The sequence below is a fragment of the Peromyscus maniculatus genome, chromosome 2 (genome assembly GCF_049852395.1).
Source record: "Peromyscus maniculatus bairdii isolate BWxNUB_F1_BW_parent chromosome 2, HU_Pman_BW_mat_3.1, whole genome shotgun sequence".
In the NCBI taxonomy this organism is placed as follows: domain Eukaryota; kingdom Metazoa; phylum Chordata; class Mammalia; order Rodentia; family Cricetidae; genus Peromyscus; species Peromyscus maniculatus.
In genome coordinates this window covers 61,347,787-61,373,378 of record NC_134853.1, presented here as the reverse complement: position 1 = coordinate 61,373,378, position 25,592 = coordinate 61,347,787, and the positions used below count along the sequence as shown (strand labels likewise).

At 37.2% G+C, this 25,592-nt stretch overlaps 1 protein-coding gene across 5 annotated transcripts in view; it reads left to right on the top strand.

Moving 5' to 3' along the window:
* Lingo2 (leucine rich repeat and Ig domain containing 2) overlaps positions 1 to 25,592 on the top strand; it is a 1,165,708-nt gene that overhangs the window by 836,334 nt on the left and 303,782 nt on the right. For all 5 annotated transcript variants that reach the window (XM_015994223.3, XM_042270975.2, XM_076564048.1 and 2 more), the window contains one exon: positions 13,965 to 14,124. The gene's annotated coding sequence lies outside the window, so the exon portion shown is untranslated. The remainder of the gene's footprint in view (positions 1 to 13,964; positions 14,125 to 25,592) is intronic.

Sequence of the window (25,592 nt, the reverse complement as noted above, 5' to 3'; positions counted from 1 at the left end):
TGGGATGATATTTATTTCTACATTCTTAAAGGATCTTATCCTATAACTGTCTTTCCTCACATGTTTTATTTTGAGAATTTCATTAGTACATGTAATGTGTTTTGATCAACTCTCTTTTTCAGTTCCTCTCCTACTTCCCTGAACACTATTTTTCCTCCCAATTTCTTGTGTGTTTTTTAAAATACACTAAGCCCATTAGTCCCACCTGTATGTGCCTGGGTGTCTCAGAGGAAGAAATAAAAAATGTCTGAGAAATGAGAAATATATATATATTTATAATTATAATATATATATATATTAGTGTTCAAAATCTTTATCCATCAGATCAATGCAAATTAAAGCTTCTTTTAGATTTCATCTTACCCCAGGCAAGATGACTAAGATTGAAAAAAAAACTGGCAACAAATGCTGTTTTGGATGCTGAAAGAAAGAACCCCTATTCCCTATTGGTACTAATGCAAACTGGTGCATCCACAATGGATATCAGTGTGGAGGTGCCTCAGAGAGCTACAATCTAGCACATGATCCATTCAGACAACTCCTTAAAATTATTTTGTTAGGCTTTGAAAATAGTTGGGTTTATTTTGTACTCATAAAATGTCTTGGAAAATGTTTCTCTGTCTTTAAGCTAATAATTCTGAAAACAATGATGTGTGTTAAAATATTTAAAAAAACTCTGTACAAAGGTTTAAATGATGGGTTCAGTTTATTTGATGTAATGAAGTTGCTTAGTTCTGGAATGCTTTTTAAGGAACTTGTTTATTTCATCTAAATTGTCAAAATTATAGATATAAAACTATTCACAAGATGCCCTACTGCCTTTCTAGTGGCATTAAGGAATCAAGTGTCAATGGAATATTTTTAATTTGCATTTCCTGTGTCTAACAGGTTTTTAGTACTCCTCACAGAAACAATCTTAGGCCTTGTCAATTTTCTCTGTCACTTCTGTTCAATTTCTTCAATTCTTGTTCTCATTGCTAATCTTTACTTCATTTTATTTAGTCTTAATTTGAACACATTTTCTAGTCTCAAAGAAAGGAAACCTTGATCCATGACACCAGGCATTTCTTCTCATCTATGAAAAAAAAATCTCAAAATTGTAAACCTCGCTGAAAATACTGATTTAAGTGTATCCTACTCTACACATTTTGGTATGAAATGTTTTCTTTCCTTTTCTGTTACAGTAGTGAAACACATAGGAATCAGTGTGTGGGTTGAGAAAGGCACAGACAAAGGGTCTGAGTTCATCCTGAAGGGTATTTTACAAGTAAGTTTTAACCAAGTAAGGGCTGGAGCCAGAGCCGGTAGGAGCATGTAGTCACACAGTGCTGCTCCCTCACTCATCAGCTCCAGCCTGACATGAAGTTGCTGCCACTAAACAAGAGAGGGTAGTTGAATAAGCAATGGTCTCCCTTCTGTGTTTCCTTCTCTCGAAGATCACTGGCCTGCGCTGCACACCTGGCGACCCAAAATGGGCACCTTATTTACCTTCTTATCATTTTCCTTAGTTACGTTTAGTGGCACGGGAGGAGAGCACAAGTTGAAAATATACCTGAAAAGGAGTATATGCACCTCAGCAGAGAACAGCTGGAAAGTGTGAGCTAGTGATGCTTCCATTTACGGAAATACAAAGTAGACAGGAATGTATCCTGTTTGAGTTGGCAAGATTGCATACCATAATCAAATCTGAATTGCGTACCTTTGATTAGAGCTGAAAACAGGGAGAATCATCTGTATTTGTGTCTAGCCAGCCCTGGATTCAGTTGTTAATGGAATTACCCTAGATTTTACTTTGTGTCACTTAATAGACTCCCTGCTAAGTTACAAAATGAAAATAATATTAGATGAATACTTGGAAAGATTATTTCAAGTTTGTGGTTGCTAATAATGCAGCTGAATGTACAAAATGGTTATCAGCAAAATACCAATGTGTTATTTATATTACAGTCTAATCATTGGTTTTGTCACAACCTAGTAAGACAGTGTTCTCCTTGTGTCTGTACTGTTTTAATTGGAGAAAGTGATGAGGGAGATCATCTGTTGCTTTCAACAAATTATGCTCATTTAAAATGTGTACTCAGAAATGCTGTTGTGCTGTTTGTTAGCTTTGGTAACTTTCTAAAATAAAGCTACCAAGAACATAGTTCTTTAAAATCAAGACATTGGAAATCTATAATGTTGTTGGGACACCATGCTGAGCACGCTAGAGGAGGACTGGTATTGGAGAGGCAGGTGCTCCTGCCTCTAGGTCTTCACACAGATCCTCCTGTGATCCAAACACCCTCAGATTTGTCACCTCACTTTCCTGAGACTAAGGTATTTGTCTATAGACTGAGCAAATTGCTCAAATTCAATCTATAAGCATTTAATTGACAACATTGCACTATCAATTAAGGGCATCAGAATCCTGACTGCAATTTTTCAAAGACTGCTTGTCCTTGGGCAAATAACTCAAAGATTCTGATCATTGCTTTCTTCCACAGAAAGTGAGCACAACTCATAGTTTTTGAGCAGATGAAACAGGAAGCATTACATGAAAGTGTAGCTAGTGCTGTGACGTCTTAGTGATTCTGGGTGCCTTCTGCCTGCTAGGGAAGAAAGGGCAGCTTCTTTGTGTGACTGAATGAAGGAGGAAAGGAACTAAGAAATAATTGTTTTGTAGCTAAAAGGTATGGACCCCCTCTGATGTTTAAAAATCATTTGCAGAAGCAGATTTTAAATTACAGAGGATTAAAGAACCCTAAATTTGATCATTGATAATCCAGCTCTTCCCATATTTCCTATGATTATGTTTTTGATGTTTGTTTGGAGAAATGAGTAGCTTCCATACAAATCTTGCAAAACACACTGCACAGTCATTTAACAAGAGCAGTGAGCTCACAAAATGCTCCCTACTATTTCAGTTGTTAGCTGCCCAGGGGGCTATGCAACATGCCTCTGTGGGGAAGATGAAACACATCCCCTAGACAATGTTTAAAGACCAACAAACCAACAAGCACAAATCAATAGCCTATAAAGTGAGTGTCTAAGTGCTGAGGGGATCCTTTGGAAACCTTTCTCAAAGCAATACGATAGACTGAAAAGGCTGTAGTGCTGTGTATAGGGGGAAACAAAGAAAAGCAGAATTCAATTGAAGACCACTTAAGGGTAGACCAAGTCACAGAAATATAGGGTTTGTGCAGATGTGCATTGTTCTATATTTTTGTTCAAGATTATTTTTGTCTTGCTTAGTTTTTAATTTATAGATAATATTAGTTTATCAATAGTGTCTGTATATCATGTCTTCTGTATACCTTGGAACCTTTTGGGACATAGCTAAAAACTCATTCAAAATATTTAAATCAAGATTATTGAGATTTAATTTATAAAACAAGGTACATTCATTATAATTCATTTTCAAAGAATAGTGGTTTCTCCAAAACAAAAATTCTATTGAAAATAAAATGTTTTCTGGGCCAGCAGTGTGCCTCAGTAGAAAATGGTCCTTAACCATAAACCTAGCAACCTGCATTTGATCCCTAGGATGGACATGATGAAAGGAGAGCAAACTATGCCAAGTTGTTCTAAGACCTCAACAGGTTTGCCCATCATGCAGTGTATACATATGCTGTTCTATTTTGCTTTCTGTTGTTGTAATAGAACGATAGCCAACACCAGCTTGAGGAGAAAGGGGCTTGTTTGGCTTTCACATTGTGGTGGTTTGAACAGGAATGGCCTTCATAGGCTCATATATTTAACGACTTGATCCACAGTTAGTGGGACTTCTCCCAAAGGATTAGAAAGTGTGGTCTTGTTGGGGGAAGTGTCTCACTGGGGGTGGCCTAAGTAAGCAACCAAGTATTTTTTTCCCTCATTGTGGTGTCTTAGACTCCACTACTTTATTATTGTGTGAGTTTGGATAATCTTCTAAGCTCTGATTTCCTTATCTGTGAAAGAGTGCTGAAAAACAAAAAAATTAAATTAAATTAAAAATAAAATAAACCATCCCAGCCCCAGTATCCCTGCCTGTGGCCTGTAGATCAGGAGGTAAAGCTCTCAGCTACTGCTTCAGTACCATGTCTGCTTGCTTCTGCCTAATGCCTCTGCAATCAAGCTCCCAATGAAATGCTTACTTTTATAAGAGTTGTCTTGGTCATGGTGTCTCTTCACAGCACAGAACATTTGCTAAGATTCACTTCCCAGTGACAATCCATCTAGAAGGAAGTCAGTAGGAACAAGGAGACAGGAACTGAAACAAAGCCATTGAGAAATGGCCCTTACTAGAATATTCCTAATGGCTTTCTTAGCCTGCTTTTTGATCCATCCAATGACCACCTGCTCTAGGATGACACTGTCAACAGTTTCCTGAACCCTTGTACATCAATTGTTAATCAAGATAATGCCCCACAGACTTGCCTAAAGTCCAGTCTGATGAAGGCATTTTCTCTATTGAAATTGCTTCTTCCCAGAAGATCCAAACTTATATCAAGTTGACATAAATAAATAAATAAACAAACAACCTAACCAAAACACACACACACACACACACACACACACACACACACACACACACACAAATAAATGAATGACATTTCTTAGTCTTAGTGTGGACATATAATTTAAAATGTATATTATTTGTTTATTTTATTATGAATTTTATACATAGATATAGTACATTTAGCATTGTCTGTATGTATATGTGGCCAGGATTGACCACTGGGATTAGATAACCTATGTGTTAGCTAGCTCATCTCTTTAGGAAACTGACTCTCAGCAGCCTTGACTACCTGCAGTTCTTTCTCTAAGGATGGGACCTTGTGGACTTTTCCCTGTAAACTTCAGCATGTCAAACAGTGTTTTGACTATGCTAGTCATGTACAAGCAACCATATTGTTAAGACATCATGGGTGCGTTTTCCCTGTTATATCTAGAGGAAACCATCTAGCATCAGTTATCATGGTTATCTGATAAGGAGTAAGAGACACACATCTGTAGGTATAAATATTTAAAATGGAAGGCAGTTAGAAACTATGTTGGCTTAAGAAAATGGTGGTAGTAGGTTCTTCTCTCAGGTTTATGACCACTCCAGCCCTGGGTAGTTAGCTAGGTTTCCAGTACGAGCATGAATTCCCTTGTATTGTGTGAGCCTTAAGTCTAATAGATAGCTGTTGGTTACTTCTAAGACTAAAGCACTACTGTGACACTACTCATATATTTTATGAGGTCATTCATTGTAGTTTGTAGACTTACACCTGGGTAGGACTACTGACTGATTCCTCCCCTATCTAGGCAGCCTATGGAGTACCTTTAGATACTAGTAGAGCTAGTCCTTAGGGAGGAGGCTTCCATGTAAGTTCTGGCTCAACTCCTCTAAGTACTGTGTCTGAACTATCTATGTCTTTGACAATAAGTTCTGGAAGTCAACCAAGAGGAATGACAATATTCCATATTGTTTTTGAAGAGTCTTGCATTTCCCTGACCAACAATTCTAGAGAGGTTTCCCGTATTTGGCACTGGGTTTTTTATTGGAAAGTGCATAGATATTAGCTACTGGGGTAGGCAACATCCCTCCACATTCTGCTGGCATCTTGCTGCTCCTTGGGCAGCAGCTGGTGTCTCCTCAATTCTGCCCTTCTTGGACTGCAGGGCTGGGCTGGACGGGAGAAACTTACCATTTCACCACATAGCATGCTCCTTTAGTGTGTGTGTGTGTGTGTGTGTGTGTGTGTGTGTGTGTGTGTGTGTGTGTGTGTGTGTGTGATTGTGTGTGTGTGTGTGTGTGTGTGATTGTGTGTCTATCTGTGTCTGTGTGTATATATATGTATGTACATGAACATATATATTTTAAAATAAGCTTGTATAATTATGTTTTACCACAACTTTTCCAAAAATCCTTAGTGTTGTTTGCCTCTTCCTCTCCTACTATTACCCTTTTTCAACCCTCCCCAGTTATAGTATATGGTATATCAAATGAGAATGACATCCTTAGGCTGTATGTTTGAATTCTCATTTCTGAGAAGCCAGTTCACAGCACTAAAAAAAGGTATGGAGAGATCTCACATTGGTAACATAATGGCATATAAGAGACCGTGTTGGTGTCTGTGGTCTATGCTATTGGCCTAGGCCTTGACGAAGCTTGAGTTCCATGTGGACATAATGCAGTTTGTGCCATTGATTGAAGCCTTGGTGAAATCCTACATGAGTTTTGCTGCCTCAGAGGTCCATCTGGATGTGAGTGGCATGTGTAACCAACCACCTGAGACCATGTTGAGGCCTACGGTACATGAAAGCTCTGAGGGCCATGAGTGGATTGGTGGTCCTGATAGGGCCAGGGGCCATGTTAATGTCTGTGTTACCCCTAAAGACTATGTGGATGCCTGTGTAGTCTGGGCAGCCAACTGAAGCCATGTTGATGTCCGTGGGCTATGCTGAGCTGGCCCTCACACTGCAGGAGCACAGGTGGTGTGGGTAAAGGGGAGCTGGCCCTACTTCTCCTTGGCTGCCACATGGCTCTCCACAGTTGGTTTCTGGTGAGGGTGCAGGTAGAGAAAGATTCGCCTTCTCTTGGAAAACTGGCCGCTAGGAGTTTCGCCATACTCAATGAATACATGGACAATACAAAATGGACTTTTTTTCTTTTTCCATTTTTGGGGGTGGGGGTGGGGGTGGGAGAAGAGGATGAAGTCAAAAGAGAGTAGAGCAGATGTGGAAGACTGGAAAGAGAGCATGATGTGAGATTCCAAAATAATAAACAAAAAAGAAAGAAAGAATTGCAAAGAATCAATGAAACAAAGAGTTGGTTCTTTGAGAAAATTAGTCCGATTAATAAACCTCTAGCCAAGTTAACTAAAAGATGGAAAGAGATGATCCAAATGAACAAAAGTAAACACAAAAATGGAAACATAATAACAGACACCAAGGAATTCCAGATAATCATAAGACATACTTTAAATGAATATACTCCACCAAATTGGAAGTTCTAAAAGAAATGGAGAAATTTCTTGATACACCATCTATGAAAGTTACATCAAGATCAGACAAATGATTCAAACAGACCAATAATGCCTAGTGAAGTAGAAATAGTCATTAAAGATCGAGAGGCAGAAGAATTCAGTGCAGAGTTCTCCCATATTTCCAAAAAGAAATAACTGCAATATTTCACAAATTCATTCCACAAAAGTAGACACAGAAGGAACATTGCCATTTCTTTTTACAATAACACAATTATTCTGATACCTAAACAACATAAAGGCCCAACGAAGGGAGTTACAGACCAATTTCTCATATGAACATGAATGTAAAGATTCTCAATCCACCATGAACTAGTAAGCTTCATCTCAGAGATGTTTTACATATGTAAATTGATAAATATAATCCATCATATAAACAGACTGAAAGAAAAAAAGCCACACGAGCTTACCATTTGATGCAGGGAGGGCCTTTGACAAAACCTGATACCCCTTTATGATATAATGTCAGAAGAGATTTATCGCAAGATATATCTCAACCTAAAAGAAGGGCACTCCAAGTATTTCCACTAAAATCAGGAACAAGATGAGGTTATTCACATTTTCCATACCTATTTAATTTAGTACTTGAAGTAATATCTAGAGCAATAAGACAACTGAAGGAGATCAGGAGGTTAGTAAAAGAAAGTCAAAGTATCTTTATTTGCAGATGATATGATTGTGTATGTAAATCACCCTAAAAGCTCCACTGGGAAATTTACACAGTTAATAGGCAATTTCAGTAAATTTGCCAAATACAAAACTAACCAACAAAAATCAGTCACCATCTTATATACAAATGACAAACTGATTGACGACAAAATCAGGAAAACAATGTCTTTTGTAATAGCCTCAAAAATATCTTAGGGTAACTCTAACCAAACAAGTGAAAGGTTTGTGTAATAAAAATTTTAAGTCTATGAAGAAAGAAACTGAAGAAGACATTAGAAGATGGGAAGATCTCCCATGCTTATGGATCAGTAGGATTAACATATTGAAAATAGCCACCCTACCAAAAGGTATCTACAGATTCAGTATAATCCCCTTCAAAATTCCAAATTGAAAACACAAAAAACAGGATAGCTAAAATAATCTTGAATTATAAAAGAATTTCAAAGAAATCAACAACCACAAATTCAATCATAATACAGACCTATAGTTAAAGAAATAAGAATGGCATTGTTGTAAAAAACAGACACATTGATCAATTAAATCAATGTGAAGATACAGACATTCATTCACACACCTTTGAACACCTGATTTTTTTTTTATCCAGAAATACGCTCTGGAAAAAAGACAGAATCTTCAATAAATCCTACTGGACAAGCTAGATGGCTGCATTCAGAAGAATGCAAATAGATCCATACTTAATACCCTGCACAAAACTCAACTCCAGGTAGATTAAGGACTTCAGCATAAGGGCGGATGCACTGGATCTAGTAGAAGAGAAAGTGGGGGAAATTTTTGAACTCATTGTCAAGAAAAGAGACTTTCTTATCAGATCACTGTTAGTGCAAGCACTAAGAACAACTAATAAATGGAATTTCATGAAACTGAAAAGGTTCTGTATGGCAAGACACTATCATTAAGACAAAGCAGAAGGCTACAGAATAGGAAGAGACTATGACCAAGTATGCAACCAATAGAGGGTTAATATCTAAAGTATAGAAAGAACTTAAGAGACAAGAAATAACCCCATTTATAAAAGGTACAGATCTCTAAACAGAGAGTTCTTGAAGGATGAATCACAAATATTTGAGAAGCACTTAAATAAATGTTCAGCATCCTTAGTCATCAGGGAAATAGAAACCAGAACTACTTTGGGATTTTATCTTACAACAGACAGAATAGCCAAGGTCAATAAAACAAATGACTGCTCATGCTGGTGAGGATGTGGAGTAAGGTAACACTCATATACTGCTGGTGGTAGTGCAAAAGTATACAGTCACTGTGGAAACCGGTGTGGCAGTTCCTCTGGAAGCTGAGACTAGACTTACCTCAAGATGCTGCTATACTACTCTTGGGCACATCGCCATTGGACTCTACATCCTACTACAGATACACTTGTTCATCCATGTTCATTACTACTTTATTCATAATGGCTAGAAATTGGAAACAGCCTAGATGTCCATCAACAGACGAAAATGTTATATATATACATAATGGAATATTACTCAACTGTTAAAAAAAGGAATGAAATTCACAGGTAAACCAATGGAGCTATGAAAGTCATCCTGAGTGAGATAACCTAGACTCCCAAATAAAAATATGGTATATATTTGCTTATATGTGATATTAGCTTTTACATTTTTGAGAAGCAGGCTATAATCCATATGCCCACAGAAGTTAAGTATAGAGTGAGGTATTAAGGGTAAAAGAAGGATCTCGAAAGGAACTGAAAATGGAATATACAGTTTTGGATGGATTAGGGGAGGGGAGTGTACCAGACTTTTTCTTTTGTACCACCAATCAGCTCCCAGATCATGACACAGAGACTTCTTATTGTTATAAATGTTCAGCCTAACTTAGGCTCATTTCTGGTTAGCTCTTTTAACTTGAATTAACCTGTTTCTCTTTATCTACCTTTTGCCTTGGAGCTTTTTACTTTTCTTTCCATCTGTATAGCTTCCTTCCACTGCTTCTGACTGGCTGGCTGGCAGCTGCCTGGCTTCTTGACCTGGTCATGTCCCTCTCTTTCACCCTCATCTCCTCCTCCTCCTTCCTCTCTCATTCCTCTTCCAATCCTAGATTTCTCCTTGTACTTATTTTCTCTGCCTGCCAGGCCCACCTATCCCTCTTCTGCCTAGCAATTGGCTGCTCAACATTTTAATAGGCCCATCAGGTGCCTTAGGCAGGCAAGGTGAAACAGCAACACATCTTTTCATAATTAAAAAAATGCAGCACAAACAAATGTAACACATCTTTACATCATTAACAAAGGTAGCAGAAAAAAAATGTAACACGCCTTTACACAGTCAAGGTAATATTCTGGGGCATAAACAAATGTAACACATCTTTACAGTTAAAAATAATTTTCCACAACAGGGAAGATTAGAAAAAGAGGATTAAATGGACTGGAAAGAAGAGGGAGGTATAGAAGGGAATGGAGGAATGGACATTTAAAACTAAGGCCATCTGTGGGATTGTATGGAAACCTTCTACAGTAGAAGCTTCTTAAAATATATACGTATATAAAATGAATTACCAAATAATGAAGGTGACAAAGTTCCAACTAGACATCTCTCACCACTAAATGAAAACTCCAATACTGGGGATGAGGTACATCTAATTGAGTTTTGGCCAAAGGGGTCCCCTGGAAATCCCCAAAAAGCCCAGGTTGGTTGCTTTCTACAAACTAATGATAAGGCCCTATTGCCTAAGACACCACATGTATTACTCACTGGACGTGAAGTTGAACTGGTGCCTACTGAAGCCTTCACCCCTACTGACTAGTGTTCATAGTACTGGAAGGTACTCTCCATGCTACCAGATGAGAAGGTAAACACCAAACCAGCTGCAACCCTTCAATCTTCAATGGTTACCTGCCTGCAAGATATTCTAGTGAAATGGTGGCACAAAAATTGTCCAGGTAACCAATCACCTGATTGTATTTAAGATCTATTCCATGAGAACTAATTCATCCCTAACTCTATCTGCTCCAGTGGCCATAGACCTGAGACTAGATAGGCCATGAACCTAAGAGAAAACTAAATACTATTGTTCTACTAAAGGAATTTCGTAATAAAATGACTCCTAACATCATTCTTCTACACTCATATAAGGGTGTCTTGCTCAGCTATCATTAGAGAAGCTTCCTCCTGCAGTAGACAGAAACAAATACAGAGATCCACAGCTAGACAATGTACAGAGAGTGAGAGACCTTGGAACATGGTCTAAAATGGGATGTCAAATCTCCATCAAATCTCCTCCCTCAGGGCTCATGGTGCCCTGTGGAAGAGAAGGTGCAAAGAATGCAAGAGCTGGAGGAGATGGAGGACCAGGAAATGAGGCCTTCTAACACAGGATATGAACTCACGGAAACTGAGGCAGCCCATACAGGGCCTGCAATGCTCTGAGGCAGATGGAGTCCCAGCGCTGAGAGGAGAGGTGAACACAAGCTCCCATTCCAATTCCAAACTATCTCAATTAATGACCACTTGTAAAGGGAAAGTTAGTTTTCTCCAATGAGGACATGGAGTTTCACTGGGTATACAAACCACCCTTAGGGCCAGGCCCAATGCCCAGCAAGGGACGGCCAGCACTAACTATATCAATGGTATTTTTGGAGGTATTGTGTCTCATAATGCTTTGCCAGTGCTTTTTTTTTTTAAATCTTACAGGTCTTTTGCTTCTCTTTCATGATTTCCAATTTTACATTTTTATGGGATTTCTGTATGTATAAATGTGTGTATCTCTGCATCTCTTTGTGTTTCTTGTACTTTGTTTTGCTTTTTTTTTCTTCCTATTTATTTGTTTTGCATTATTTTGATGTATTTGATTTTATTTTTCTTTCTTTACTTTGTTGTTTTTGTTTTGTTTGTTTGGTTGGTTGGTTGTTTTTTTTTTTTTTGTTTTGTTTTGTTTTTTTTTTTTGGTTTTTCAAGACTGGATTTATGTATGTAGTCCTGGCTGTCTAGAACTGGTACTATAGACCAGCCTGGCCTCGAACTTACAGATCTGCCTGCCTCTGCCTCCCGACTGCTGAGACAAAAGATATGTGCCTGGCTATATATTTTATTTCAAATGCCTGTTTGTTTTCTAGTGAGAGAGAAAAAGGTGTGGCTGTCGGTGGATGGGATGGTGGAGAGGCTGTTGGAGGAATTGCCAGAGGAGAAACTGATTAGAATATATTTTATAAAAATCTGTCTTTAATACAAAGTAGAGTAAATGAATAATTTTCAAAAAATCAGTAACCAATAGTCAATGAAAAGGAACTACAAAACACCCCCTTCTGAGAATTGATCAATAATATTCCTTTTTTTAAATAAAATAAAACAACATTAAAAGCAAATTATGTTATTTTTACCTTTTTATAACAAGAGACTGTGCCAACATGTGAGAATCAGTACCAAGTCACAGATGGCTGTTTCCAAAGCAGGTAGCTCTTGGAAATTCCTCACTTCAAAGCCATTTGTGTAGCTTCAAAATTATGCTTGTAAATTGCTTCACTGTTATCTGTCCACCAGATTTTAAGAAACTTCTACTGTGGTAGGTTACCATACAATCCCACAAATAGCCTTAGTTTTAAGTGTCCATTCCTTCATGTTATCCCACATGGCTGTCACGAAACTAAAAAGAGTATCATTTATGAACATTAGTTTCTGTTATAAGATTATTGATTTGATCATTTTATGAGCAATCTCAAAGAAGATAAGTAGAAATATTTGGCATGAATAAAAATAATTTTCATCTACAACCTAACTAAGGTTGTAGGTTAATAATATCAGAGCTTGAATTAACAGATTGGGAATTTCAAGTCCTGTGTGTGTGTGTGTGTGTGTGTGTGTGTGTGTGTGAGAGAGAGAGAGAGAGAGAGAGAGAGAGAGAGAGAGAGAGAGAGAGAGAGAGAGAGAGCCAGTATCAAGGTAAAATACTCATTTTAAATTGAAGCATGAACATTTATTATCCATTATCCATATACACAACTCTGTTTTTCTAAAAGGCATTCTGAAATATTAGACTTTAATGAGGCATGAGTTGGACTGGACTTTGGATCCTTGTTCTCTTACCATCCCTGCTGAAATGGGACAGTCACTATCTCACTGTTGAGACTTTGAATGAAGTTTCCATGTGGCCTTATGGGAACAATTGAGCTCTAACTGCAGGTGCACAGTGATATTGTGGCTTGTTAAAATCAGGTTTTACACCTGTGTCCCGAGCCTGTCCAACATAACCGTTCAAAGGAATGTCCCAATGGAATTAGTAGGAAAATAATAATTAGATAGATAGATAGCGATGTAGATACATAGATGGTATGGTTGTAGATTTTAAAAACAAAGGTATCTGTCCTTAGAGATTCCTCTGGGAAGACCACCAACTAGCCCTCCCTATAAGTACCTTTCTGCATTCCTAGTGAACTCAGTTGTTTGTGTGGCAGGCATCAGCACAGGAAAAGCTGGTGATTGTGCTTAGGAATTTTCTCCATCAATGGATGTCAGAAATATCTGCGAAGTTTAAACAACATATGTATCTACGTGGACTCTAATGACTGGATCATTAAAAGTGTGATTGATTGCTCCCATACAGTTATATGATTGCTTTCTTATGCTCCAGCCATCCCTTTGTGTAGAGACACTAACTCCAGTATATTTCAGGTTGTTAGAGTTTGTGTCTCAGGGAGCAGCTGATCTCGGAGTATCCATTCTCTTTATAATCTTGCCATCTGTATCTTAACATGGAGAGTGGGGGCTGCTGAATTTATAATAATACTTCACATTTTCCACTCAAGGTTGTTTCTCACACATTTTGTTAAAAAGGTGACCTAATTTTTCTACTAGAAATGCTGACTTTATGTGGGATATCAGAACTCACAAAATATGCTATGTTTGGTCCATATCATCATGTGAATTCTGCTGTTGCTGCTGACAGGTTTTTCTCTGTGATATCTCAGTGCTCAATTACTTTGAAAGTGTTATGGGTGGAATCAGAAAAATTGAGTACTGGAGGTGGTCAGTTACATGAAGATTGAAGTATATTTAATAATATGAGTGTTTTAATATTAATAGCATTTATTAATACTTGTAGACTGAGCAAGTGAGTGAAAGCATGAAAAGAAAAATGTGCTCTGCACAAACACCTTCTGAGAAGGACACACTTCAGCCTTCCAGCTTTGTGTTTCTCAGCATCCTGAGCAGCATTTTATAGTACCTTATACAGTACTTTATAATTCCCTTATTGATTGAGTAGTGAAGGCCCCTGGTCCTAGGATGTGGCTCACCATTTTTCAATTATAATGAAGAAATGTCTTGTTTGTTGCAGGCATGTTTCAAGAAGTTGGCTTGTGGGACTTTGAGAGATGCTGCTATCTGTGACATGCTGGAAGTATCATGATCAACTACTCAGTTTGGATTTCACCCAGTGGCCATGAGCTTTGTGTGGTAGACAGCAGGGGTTGGATTTTTAAAAAAGAGCAAACCAGGTAAGGCATAAGGGAGACATCTGCTCATTCATCACTTGCTCCAAGGGCTTTGGTATGCTTCCAGGAGGTACTGAATAATGTATAGCTTTGCTATTTGTTTTCTAAGTCCACTGAAGAGGTTGTTGAAGAATGAGATTTCTTTGCTTCACAATGTATACAGTAAGAATTGAGAATTTTTCTCTCAAGGGAAGCATGGGTCTATTTTAAGGTGTACATTAAGCATGTGTGAATATACTCTAGATTTTAATTTAATGTAACAGTCAAAACTTACAGGTGATAGAGATTTCCTCTGTAAGCAGTTATTCTGAACTCTAATGACATCAGCAATCATACTTTTGAGGGTGCAGTGGGGAAAGTGTTGACTTGACATATTTATATTATATACAACATAAAAACATGAATATGATTTCATTGTATGTGATCCTATAAATATTCTTCATGCTTGCTTCAATTCAGAACATTATACCATCCTTCTTGCATTTATTTCTTTGAAAGTATTTATTGTTCTGAATTTTATTCATGTAGTACCTAAAATGATAATGCATACTCAGATTGGTTTGGTTCAAAGAATATATAAGAAGAAATTCATTCAAATCTTACTTAATTTTTGAGTTTCGCTCTGGAAACTTTTAACTATTACCCATAAGCAGACATTATTTTTCCCATTGACTCTTTTTCACTCTAAAATACATTTTAAATGATTTACCTTTGCAAGCCACATTCTCTTTGGCTTGTATTTAATGCTTCCTTTTATTTAATATGTTGGAAAATGAAGTTTTCTATGAATTCAAGTATGGACACAGACAGCATAGGGACAATTTTTTAATGTAGAAAACAATGGGATGGGTTAATTGTACCATATGAATATTCGAGTTTTTTAAACATTTTGCAGAAAAGGCCCTTTTATTTTCTGAAAAAGAATGATGCTGTTTTGTCAATATACTGTATGTATATAAAGCACATTAGAATCTAACATATTTGCATGGAAATTAGGCGTTCATGATATCTTGCACATTATATATTAGAGAATGACACATTATAGTCTAACAATCTTTTGGATGTTAAGTAGGACTCCCAAGGTGTCAACAATAAATTAATTATAAAAATATAACAAGAATACCTTCCTAACCATTTATCAACATGATGATACCAATCATGCATGCAAAAAAATCACAATCTCATAGATTCCAGACTTTGTGGAAATTCTGTGGATTGCCAAAAAACATGGCAGAAACTTTCATCTAACAGCCAGAGCTAATGGACACCTTATTTCTTTGCAATGCCACAGTGTGTTATCCATATTTTGAAGTTTTACGGGTCTATAATAGATCAAAATGCCAGATTCATTACTGGGATAAAGATCAATCCAGCCTTATAACACTCTTTCATTCAATCCTTATCAAAATTTTCTATTTCACTCTGGAAACTGCTAATTATTAACCATGATTGGGTTAGACTTTATTGTAATCCTTACATGTTAGAATCTCTGGTTTTTAAGCTTGCTTTTGATTAATATGGAGTAATATTTATCCTAATTGTGTATATTTTAGTATTTGCAACAAATAGAATTCGTATCAAAGTTTCAAAGTTGTAAAGGAGAGTATTGAAAGGGGAATAAGGTTGTCTGTTTCCAAGAAAAATGCTCATGTGACAGCACAATTAGTCATTAGCTTTCTACAAAGGTAGAGACCACTGTTTGTTTGTAAAGTTTACTTTCATTCTGTAGGCTATTTTGTCTCTGAATTGTGAAAGTCATTAGTTTGGGGGAAAAGGTGCAGGAAGCAATTTGATCCAAGTAGTATAAGGAAGCAGCTTCCCTTGCTACAGTCCTTTGAAGTAAATTTTGTTAGTTACAGCACACAGAACTAGGACTTCCTCAGTAGTGGATGAAAACAGAGTTGATAGCTATCCTCTAGAACACATTTTCAGCTAAAATGAACTATGTTTACAATGAAAAGAAGATACATACATTGCCATTTTATCATTTACATTAGTATTATATTCTTTTTGTTATCTGCTGTCTGAATGGCAGTTACCTGATTTTATTGTGATATAGCTTACTATTTTTTTAAAAAAAAGGTGGTCTGAGCTTGACCTAATGTTTGGCTATGGGTTTCTGCATCTGTTTCTATCAGATGCTGGATGAAGCCTCTCTGATGACAATTGGGTGAGACATCAATCATGTTTGTCTTTCTGGATCTGGGTTACCTCATTCAGAATGATTTTTTTTTCTGGGAGCCAGAGGGGTCAAGGACACTCTAAAAAAACCTACATAATCAATTAACCTGGGCTCATAGGGACTCACCGAGACTATACAGACAACCAGGGAACCCTCATGGGACTGACCTTGGCCCTCTGCATATATGTTACAGTTGTGTAGCTTGATCCTCTTGTGGGACTCCTAACAGTGGAAGCAGGGGCTGTCTCTGATGCTTTTGCCATCATTTGGGGCCCTATTCCTCACACTGGCTTGCCTTATCTAGTCTTATTATGAGGGTAGGTGCCTTGTCTCACCGCAAATTGATATGCCTTGCTTTTGTTGATATCTATGGAAGGTCTGCCATTTTCTGAATAGAAAAAGAGGAGAGTGGATGGGGGGTCAAGAGGGAGTTGAGAAGGAGGGCAGAGACAAAAGAGGGGAGGGAAATGTGGTAGGGATGAAAACAAGAAAGTTTCAAGTCTTTCAAGTTCTATTTCTAAAAAGTTTATAACAAAGCCATGAGATTTTGCATGATTTGTAAGCTTAGAAACATTTTTTTTCTGGAAGCATTCTTGAAGGAAAGGTTTGCCTAGCTCAGGATTATATTACTATATGTTTGAACATAGAAGTAATATTAAACTACAAAGACGGGGTATGAAAGGCGAGATTGTTTTCCAAAATACTTCTAATAATAGTTTACCCCATGTAGTGGGATATGGAGTCCCCAAGGCAGTTCTTGAAAACCATTTGGGTTCCTTCTGTATGCAGCGTGTCTGTCCTCACACCCAGTCCATTGCTTCACATTCTGAGACCTTTCAAAATACAATCTTGAAAAGTTTAGTGGAGCAGTTAGTCTAGCATGAAAAATATTACACGAACTTAAATGCTTTCTGATGACATTCAATGGTTTCCAAACATTCCTGGAATTCCTAACGTATATGCAACAATATATAGACAGGATAAATTATAACCCTCTCTTCCTTTTTCATTAAGCAATTTTTTTCTCCAAAAAATAGACAGACATACCAAAATGCACTAAGACACACGAAAGCTCATTTCGAATAACCATGTTAAAACAATTAGTGAAAAGTTTGTCCATATATTGTATAGTTGAATGGACTTTCTCGTTAGCCACCAGCACCCAAGTAATGACATGGAGACTTACTATTAATTATGAAAGTTTGGCCTTTAGCTTAGGCTTATTCCCAACTAGCTCTTATATTTAAATTAACCTGTTTCTATTAATCTACATTTTACCATGTGGCTTTTACCTCTCTCCCATTCAATATGTCTGACTTGTTCTGAGTCTCCCTGGCATCTCTCACAAGCCTATATCCATCCCGAGTTCCTCTCTCTCCCCAGAAGACCTGCCTATTCTCTCCTGTCTAGCTCTTGCCCTTTCAGCTCTTTATTAAACCAATAAGAAGACACCATGGCAAAGACACATCTTCACAGTGTACAAAAGATTATCCCACAGCAGGACTATTAAACATACAGGGTTGCTAAAAGGGTTTGAAAATGAAAGACATATGTTAGCCTCCTAACTAGAGTGGGAAGAATTTTAATGGATGACAAATAGATGTGAAAGCACAATAATCTCATTACATTGTCTGACTATCCCAACATAGTGTTGAAATGGAGCATCATGTCTGAAGAATGGACACTTGACTCTGGGGCACACAATGAGATGGAAGACTTGGCACATAGGTAGTGGCTGGGCTTAAGACTTTTGTATATATAGTAAAAGAAAAAGAAAAATTAATGCTGTTAGTACAACCCAACTTACTCTTTCAACTATATCCTGGCAGAGGATATAGTGGAAGCATGAAAAGTGTGTGTAGAAAGGAAAAAACAAAAACAAAGGATGTTCAAATACTTTGCTACAGGAACTGTGTATATAATAGCCAACTGCATCACCACAGCCAAAAATGTTTCTTGTCTACCAATGGCTCTCCTATCCTGTCAAATGCTAACTAAATGAATATCTTTCCCTGACAGTCGGTATACTCCTACATCTCCAACTTTTTAAATGTTTAGGAATAGTTTTAAAATTCTTTACACAAAAGGTGAGATTTTGACTATCTCGTTTGCAGCACACTCGTGGGCATGGATGCACAGAGGCACACAAACTCTGAGTATGTGCTTGAAATTTAACCTCAGATCCTCTGTTTGAAATTTATGCTTCAATTAAGATGGGGGCAGCTGCTACCTACTTTATTTTCCCTTTGAGACTTTTATCTCTCCAGCATTATCCTTCCCTTCATCGCTTTATCATCGCATCAATCACTGTGTTTCATTCCTCGGGAGTCCAGCATGCATGGCAGGCACATTTTTATGTCTAGAAAGCAAACCTACCCTACTTAGCATGTACTGCTTACTTAAACCTAATTAAGTAATTCTGCTGAAACCATCACATCCTTCCTACCACAATGAGCATTTGGAGAAAATAATAAGGAACACATGAATGCTGTGAAAGTCATGGGGGGAAAAGGATGAAAATGCACAGCACAGAAAGGTCACTATCAGTCTATACTGTCTTCATATAATCCTCAATGAGCCAGGACACATTAACACCTCGAGCAGAGGAACTTCACACCTTGCAACATCACATTCACTCCAGCCATTTAATTGGAAATTACCACAGCTGCAAAGCTCCTCTCAAGTATACCAGAGTCAGGGTATTTGTGTCTATTTTTAGGCACATTCTCTGACAGTCCCAGTAAACTCTAGTAGCTTTACTCTAAATATACAGTTAGGAAAATATTGATATTATTCCTTGAAATGCAGATTCTCAAGACTGGAGTCTGCCACACTCTTCCTTGATACCCAGTTCCAGAGCCACATATATATTCACCAGATGCGTCTATGACTGACTGAATATTCAAAGCCATCTTTGTATTGTTGTTGTTTTGTTTTGGGTTTTGGATTTTTTTTTAAGCAGTAGACAGCATACCTCTCCCTTGTTGGATGGCAGGATATTTTACCACTTGTATCTGGAAGTAAATGAAATGGTCAAGGAGTGAGCTTTTTGTTGTAAATGCTTAGTTAGTGTTTGTTGTTGTTAATGTTTTGTAGTCATTATTGTTATCATTCACTTTTAAGTTCTGGGCTCTTTGAAGAAATCTTTGTCGAGTTCTATAAGCTTGCTACTGAAGAGGTAGTAGTTTTATAAATCTTGGTTATGGTTATAGCTTTGAGGTAGTGTTGCTTAACAACATATTATAATCATATTTTGGGGGATTATAGTATCATTTTTTTTTACAATTAAAGATTACAAGAATGCTTTTTCTTACCAAATTAGTGTTTACAGTCAATAAGACATATTGAAACTGTCTAAATGAAATGTTAACACAACCATACAGTAACAACACAGCTTATGGGCCTGTTCCATAATTCTCTGATCCAGAAATACAAGTCTAACGTATGTACATAGAGACAGCATTTGGAGTCTCTGGTCTCTATCAAGCCAGATCTATAAATATGCCTCTGTTTTTTTCTAAATATAGAAGAAAAGTGTTATTAAATTTGAAATAAAAAGTTAAATTTAAAACTGCATTCATTGTGGACAAATAATATGTTAAAAGTAGCTTTCATGATTAATTTCATGTGTTAGCTAAGACAGTACTAGGAGAACAATGAAAATATATCGAAGATAATTGCCCAAGTAGCTGGCCAGAGCATTGTGGACTTGGTAGTATGCAGCTCCACTCTTCTTAATGGACATATCTACATTACCAAGGATATGATGCAGGAAACTGTAGATCAGACAATGGTATTAGGAGGTGAAGAATGAATTAACCAGAACTGAGTCAGTAGACCTTCTAGGGTTGGAAAATGTGTGTCCGTGACAAACCAAGACTGGACAGTCACTCATCTTCTCTTAGAAGCTTACTATTCCAACCCCCCCCCCCATGAGGGCAGAAGGAACTGATATTGGTGAGTAACTGATCATGCTTATGAAAAAGGCGTGGTGTTGAATGGATTAAAAACCAAGCAGCCACGCCAGGGGTTACCGGTCTGATAAAATATGTGCAAGAGGTTTTGGACTGAGGGGTAGGAAATCACTGAGTGAGAAAATTGAACATTTCATTAGAAAGGATTTATTCATTGAGGTTTAACAAGAAATTGTCATATGGCAGCTGAAAATCTTTACAGAGTCTCTTCTGCAGAAATATGGAAGGGACAATAACCAGACTGAATAAATCATGTCTTTTTCCATTGAATCTAACATGGTAATGAAACAATAATGATAAACACCAAAAATTAAATATTAGTTCTGTGTAAATCTATATTTGCCTTGCAATGTAGGCATAGCTATAGCCCTTGTCATGATGAAGAAGCTGCATAATAGAATAATACATTACCAAGGCACACAGTTCATATGAGGATTTGTCTCCAAAGATCTGCTCTTTAAAGAAACTTAGGAGGTTTCACATCATTTTGGTTTTCAAGTTTTAAACTTACAATCCAATCCCTTTTCCAATATATATGCTTACAGTTTTCTTTTTTACACGATAAAGTGATAAAATGCTGTCTAACTTGCTGCTTCTGTTTATGTGTATATTTGCATGTCTGCTTATGCAAGTGTGTGTGTGTGTGTGTGTGTGTGTGTGTGTGTGTGTGTGTGTGTGTGTGTGTGTGTGTATGCAGTGCTTTGCTTTTAAGTGTTGGGGGGATAAGCTTCTTTTGTGTGAAGGCCCATTATTACTAGGAATGTAATGCACAGTGATTATCAACACATGTTTGCTGATGGTGCTGTCAACAATCACCTGTGTTCATGGTGCGAACTGGCCAGATACACTTTCTCTTCTGGTGCTGCCATTCACTCACCTCTCCTCTTTCCTTCTCACTCTTCTTCTCTCCTTTCCTCCCCTCCACTTCTAGAGCCTCTCGTCTTTCCTCTAACATCCCCACCTGTAAACATACTGATATGTTTTGCTTTGGGCTTCCTATGTTTAAATCTAAGCCAACTATCACCCAAGTAGCATAGCCTCCCTTGAGATATGAAAGGTGTCAATGAACTTACAATTTTCTTTTATATTAAAGAAAATCCAAGACAATGCTTTCTACTCTTTCTATTTTTGAACACAGAGATATTCATTTTCAGTACTCTGTATAAATTGAGTTTTTTTTCCAGAAGAAATTCCCTTGAGAGGGAAGCTCTACTTCCATAATTTTCGCTTCTTAGTTTTTAGAGACATGGTCTGGTGATATAGTCCAAACTAGCCTTAAATTTACTATGAAACCTAGGCTGACATTGAACTTGCATCAATCCTTCTACCTCTTTTTCATGGCTTTCACAATCTTACCAATAGAATTCAATATTCAGGCTGTATTTTATGTGTCCAGGTACAGGCTAGTTCCTCAGCCAAAGCCAATTGTGTCAGCTGAATCATGAGCACCATCAAAGCATTTTACTGAGCATTGTTACATAGACTCTAGGCTTCAATCTGCTGATTTTTCTTACAAATAGACTCAAGACAAGTTTTATCTTAAATATTAACTTTATTTTTAAGAACTTATGATGCCAATAACAATTTGAATGCATGCATCACATTATTAAAAGGCATTACTAATTCTGCCAATCAGGGTAGAAAGCAACAGCTAATTAGATTCAAGAAAGGTGTGGTGATGGGCTGGAGCTTGCATAAAATTTTTGTGAAGGTTGGGGGTCCACAGCTGGACCTTAATGCAGGTGTAATAAATCATATGAATATCAAAGAAACTGTAGGATGTCTAGGCAAGAATATAGTTAGAGCAGAGGCAGAAAAGAAAGTGTCTGGTTTAGGAGAGATAAGCTGGACACATTTTTGATTGTATGGGAGAATTTTTAAAGGCAGGTATACAACAAAATATATTTGTGAGCAAGATTTGGGAGGTCAAGACATGTCAGGGTAAAAATTCTAGATGGGAATTCTGACTCTGTTTGCTAGAGATTAATTGAAATGTTTGATTGCCAGGATATATGTAGAACAATGTACTTCAGGAAACTTAAATCAAGTAAGCTTAGCTTTTGCAAATTATTTATGTTGTCATCTACCCAACAAATAGATTTAAAAAAAGGGCCCAGTCATTGAGAAAGGTAGGAGATATTTGAGCAGAAAATCTAACTGAAGTTTGGGAATTGGTCAGAAGAAATATCTGAGTTGAGTTACGAGAGGCACCCGGAAGAGTGCAACCACGAGGCTTGGGTGAGAAGCTGTGGATTTAGACACCTCATCTTTTTACTCAGACTTTATACTAAGTCATGAGATGTGAGTATATGCCAGCTCTTACCATGGGAAATTATGCCTTCAGAAAGACTTCATAATAGGCCTCAAACACACCCCCTTCCACCAATAACTCAGTCTCTGCTGCTGTTGCTACAGCTATAGTTTAGATGCTGTCACTCATGGAGCCAAGAAGAGGCTTTAGTCATTCAGTATATCACTACCATATATTGTATCAGGTTCTGGAAGCCTAAAATAAACTGAATTCTATTGCTGGTATTAAATACTTCAGAATTAACTTGGACAAAAGTGACATATCACCCCTCTTTAAGAATTTACCTACTTAAGAACCTTGCCGTCTCTCTGCCTGTCTGTTTTTTACATTTCTTTTGTAATCTGTGTGTTCTTCTCAATCTTCAGGGCCACACCCATAATATGGACCCCATATTTTATCACCTTGATTCATTTAACAGTTTCTGCCTTTAAAATTAATTTTCCTATCTAGAAGACCATCCAGATACCAGGATGTGCCTCTTAGTGGAAGGATTTAGCAAAAATTATAGTCAACAGAAGATGATTCATAAAGTCTGTGTGTGTGTGTGTGTGTGAGAGAGAGAGAGAGAGAGAGAAAGAGAGAGAGAGAGAGAGAGAGAGAGAGAGAGAGAGAGAGAGAAACAGACAGACAGACACAGACAGTCACAGAGAGACAGAGAAAGACAGAGACACAGAGAAAGAAACAGAGACAACTTTCTTTCTAGTAATGATCTTTTAATACCTCTCCATGACTTCAGGTTTGTTGATCATCTGTTCAAAGCCCACATTAAAATCATTGTCATGCCCTGCAGGATAAAATGTTTAAATCTGAATGCTGTGAAACAAGTTTATGTGATAAAACATTTCATCTCTTGGTGCTCATAGATTTTTTGCATCTTCCTTAATTGTTGCCTCTGTTCCTACACACTCTTTGTCCTCCCTTGCTGTGATTGAAGGTTCTTCTTCTTTGCCCACTAGAACAATGTCCACTACATCCCTTTCTCTCACTAGCAAGTGAGTCCTCTAAAGCAGGAGCAGTTCCTCTTCATCTTTGCTCTCCCAGAACATTTATAGCTCAGATCTGGCACATATAAATGAACATATGCCTTTTCTTCTCAGTCATATCAAGATTAACTCATATAATTCTTCATCAATTTTGATGACTAGAAATCAAATCCTAGTCTCCTTGTTGTCTTTACTTAACTGAAATGCCATTATGGGAAGTGAGAAAAGAACAGTAGGTTCTAGAAAGTCAAGTAAAAAATATTGTAGGCTGGAAACTATGATGTAAATGATCAACACTGAAAACAAAATCCATCTCCTGTAATGAAAATACTGCAGAAGGTATCCATGAGACTCAAAATGTGATTTCATAAAACCAACAGAATTTACATGAGCAATTAAATTTGTTTGAAAAGACTGATAGGAAAGTTTTTATTTTAATTGCTTTGCTGACTCCATGTGACTGAAACTAAGCTAAACTTTAAAGATCAGTGAACTTTTTTTATATATTCTGCTTGAATTTAACATAACCAACATCATATATGTATCCCCTTTCTAGACAGCTAGTTGAAAACCTTAAATAATAAAACCCTACAATGTGAATTATATCTGTGAATAAATTTACTATCATCGCTCCATGACTTAAGTAAAGTATACCTAAGATTTCACTGTTCTTTCATGCCAGTTGTCCTAACTTGGCAGCTAAAGCAAGAAAGTATAATGAATAGCACACAGGTATCAGAAAAGCAATCTATCCTAATGACTGAACACATTCAATTAGTTTCTGGAAGTTTAGTTATAAGTAGAATGGTACATAGTGCAGGTTGAGGTATATATCTCAGTGTTGAAATGGGCATGCAAGCAGGTAGGTTAACTCCCCTCCTAGCATTCACACACACACACACACACACACACACACACACACACACACACACTGTAATGAGTGTGCAATGTGAATATATAAGAGCAATATAGACCAAAAATAAGTTTCACTGTTAAACAATTGCAAATGTAGGCATGGGGAAAAGCAGGCAGAATTTCCTAACCAAGAATTCTGATAACTGATATAGATGTCCCTTTACTTATAATGCAAGTTAAAAGATATTAAGGTATTTCATATACCTCTCCTATTGAACATCAAAGCTTAGCAACAGTACACTGTACAGTATTGGGTATTTTCTCTTATGGTCACCTGGCTAACTGGGAGCTGAAGCTATCTACTGCTGCCAGGGATCTCCAGAGAGTACTGTATTATGTGTTCATAGCCTGGGAAAGCATCCAAACTCAAAAATTCTTGGGCCAGCTAAATAGTTTAATGAATAAAGGTGCTTTCTTCCAAAAATTGTGACCTAAGATCTACATGGTAGAAGGAAAGAACCAACTCTCATAATTTGTTCTCTCTTTCACTCACTCACACACACACACACACACACACACATGTACACACACACACGCTCACACACGTGTGCATGCCTGCACGCACACATGCACATACAAACAAATATGTGCACATGAAATAAATAAATGCTAAAAAATTCTGAGCATCATTTCTATTCTACGGAATTCATATTGCTTTTCACATCATTGAGAAAGTGAAAAATTATAAATTTAAACTCTGAAGTTGGGACTGAATGACTCACTGCTTCCTAATAGTTTCCAATCATAATCCTGAATATCTCCAGGATATAGTTATTGAAATTTAGATGTGAAAATATGATATTACATAAGTAAAGGGAGCACAGTTACAATAGGATAGTGTACAAGCTAACTCTGACTACTTTTTATTTGAAAAACAATGTTTATTTCCAGGTGTGAAGGTGTAGCAAAATAATAGCATGCCTCTCTATCAGAAAAGGTAGTTTTTTTTTCCATATCATCTTTCATCAAACAGAATTCTTAATCAGGATTTGGAGACCTTCCACCTTTACTGTCCAGAAAAAGGCAGTAAATTACAGTCTGATTTTGTTTGTCCCGAATTCAGATCATCACTCTCCCATGAGTTATAGTTGTGTCTTTCCCGTGAG